This window comes from Polistes canadensis, unplaced genomic scaffold, assembly GCF_001313835.1.
Source record: "Polistes canadensis isolate GaletaPanama2010 unplaced genomic scaffold, ASM131383v1 scaffold_601, whole genome shotgun sequence".
NCBI lineage: Eukaryota > Metazoa > Arthropoda > Insecta > Hymenoptera > Vespidae > Polistes > Polistes canadensis.
The window spans coordinates 13811-16257 of NW_014570148.1; the positions used below are offsets into that span (position 1 = coordinate 13811).

Below are 2447 nucleotides of genomic sequence, written 5' to 3' on the forward strand. Positions count from 1 at the left end.
AAAATATCTAATTAAATTAAGAGATTAAGATTAAACATTGGCGCGTAATATAATTTTCATTAAAAATATTTATTTATAATATAAATTTGTGGATTTGTTTTTATAAATGTAATTTTAATAATACGATTAGATTAGAAATCAAAAGTGAAAAGATGCGATAGAAAATTTCAAAGGATCCATAAATCGGTTCGATATATATATGTGTGTGACAAACACACACACACACACGTACATACAACATTAAAACTAATTGAATGAATATTATTCGATGGAAAAGGTTATCTTACTTTTCCATCGGCCTTGTTAGTGTACTCGTCTCGTTAAGGATAAGACTGTCGAAGCTGACAATAATAGAAAAAGAAAAGTTACGTGTTTGTGTGTGTTTGTATGCATGTATCTGGACTTCGCGCGTATATCAACTTTTTTTTTTTCTTTCTTTTTTTTCGTAAAAAACTGCATCAGATCTTTTTTATCGATCGTGCCACGTTAAAAACAAAATAAAAGAGAAACAAACAAGATCCTTTATCTCTCTCTCTCTCTCTCTCACTCTCTTTCTTTATCGTATATTAATTTTAATAAATAATTAATAAAATATATTGTTGTAATGTCTGTGTTTATGTGTGTGTGTGTAGAATAATTACTATTATTTTTATTATTATTAGTATTAGTATTATTATTATTATTATTATGATTATTATTATTTTGATGAGAGAGAAAGAGAAAGAGAGAGAGGGATGATAATTAAATCAAAAAGGAAAAATGGAAAGTAAGCAAATTTACTTACCGGTTTATCAATTTCTTAAAAAAGATGTATCTCTTCTGGATATCATAACATAATCGATCCTACATATATACGTACATACATACATACATACATATATATACACATAAGATAAATGAAATTTATCTTCTTTGAATAAACAATAACAACGATGTTAACGACGAAAAAAAAAAAAGAAAACAGTTAATTTAATGAAAAAAACAAAAAAAAAAATAAAAAACAATACCGAGCATTCCTCATTTAAAAAATGTTAACGTTCATTTTAAGAAATTTCCTCATGTAAAGTATTATCCTTTCGGCCTTGAGATACATTTCTTTACTTTTTTTTATCACTAGTGTTTCGTATTTCCTTTTTTTTTTGTTCTATTTCAATAACTTTATTTTTTTAATCTGTCGTCGTCCGGTTAAACAACAACAACAACAACAATAACAATAACAAAACAAACCGTTTTACTTTTTATCTTTCGTAATATTATTAATTAACGAGAGAGAGAGAGATAGAGAGAGAGAATTTTTAATAGAATGATTTATAAACCTTATTATATTAATTTTAATGTGTTAATTTTATTTCGGTATCGTATTATTACTATTAGTTTTTTATTCTTTACGCGGATAATATTCTAATGTATAAGAAGTAAAACATAAATTTAGTGGTGGAGACCAACAATCAACGATTAAAATTATAACGACCAACTATACTAAACATAAGACGACGAGTTTAAAAGACGGACTAACTAATATGATGAAGATTGAAAATAAATGGGAATAATAATAATAATAATAATAATAATGCTTTCCTAGAGAGAGATCTACCGAGATCACGACTTGTACCGCAAATCGTATTGGTCAACGTCAAGGGTCAAGTGTCAAATCGCGACTGCGGACTGATAGCTTCTTCGCACATGCTCTTCAAAGTCTTCTTCTTCTTCTTCTTCTTCTTCTTCTTCTTCTCTTTCTCTCTCTCTTTCTTTCTTACATGCATGCTTTTTTTTTTTGCGCTTGCCCGTTAGCTGTTAGAATTATGAAACCATCTTTACTTTTTCATTTTTCTTTTCTTCTAACATTTCTTTTGGACAAAGTATTAAACTTTTCCAGACAATTTCAAGTCATTAAATATAATTAAATCTRCTTMTTCTTCTTCCTTTTCCTTTTTTTCTGGTTTCTTTTCTTTTTTTTTTCTTTTGAGAATGATAAACACTCTCTTCATAGTCTTCTATCTCTCTCTCTTTTTCTATTTTCTTGGGTTTGGTTACTAACTATAATTATGTTTATTTTTGTTTTTTATATTTCTTTTGGACAAAGTATTAAATTTTTCCAGACAATTTCAAGTCATTAAATATAATTAAATCTGCTTCTTCTTCTTTCCACTCCCATTTTTCTGTTTTTATTTTTTGAGGATGATAAACACTCTTCATAGTCTTCTATCNATTAAATATAATTAAATCTGCTTCTTCTTCTTTCCACTCCCATTTTTCTGTTTTTATTTTTTGAGGATGATAAACACTCTTCATAGTCTTCTATCCCTCTCTCTTTCTTTCTCTTTTTTGGGGGGGTTTGGTAGCTAATTATATAATTATGAAACATGTTTACTTTTCTTTTTTATAATTCTTTTGGACAAAGTATTAAACTTTTCCAGACAATTTCAAGTCATATTAAATATAATTAA

At 27.0% G+C, this 2447-nt stretch overlaps 1 protein-coding gene across 4 annotated transcripts in view; it reads right to left on the reverse strand.

The window, feature by feature from the left end:
* The window catches only part of LOC106792740 (gonadotropin-releasing hormone II receptor-like), an 11957-nt gene extending 9956 nt beyond the window's left edge, over positions 1-2001 (reverse strand). For 2 of the 4 annotated variants that reach the window (XM_014759246.1, XM_014759247.1), the window contains exon 1: positions 785-1158. The gene's annotated coding sequence lies outside the window, so the exon portion shown is untranslated. Of the gene's footprint in view, positions 1-784; positions 1159-1316 lie in introns of those variants that run through there. The other 2 variants (XM_014759244.1, XM_014759243.1) reach the window with 2 other exon arrangements.
* Positions 2002-2447: the final 446 nt, after the last annotated feature.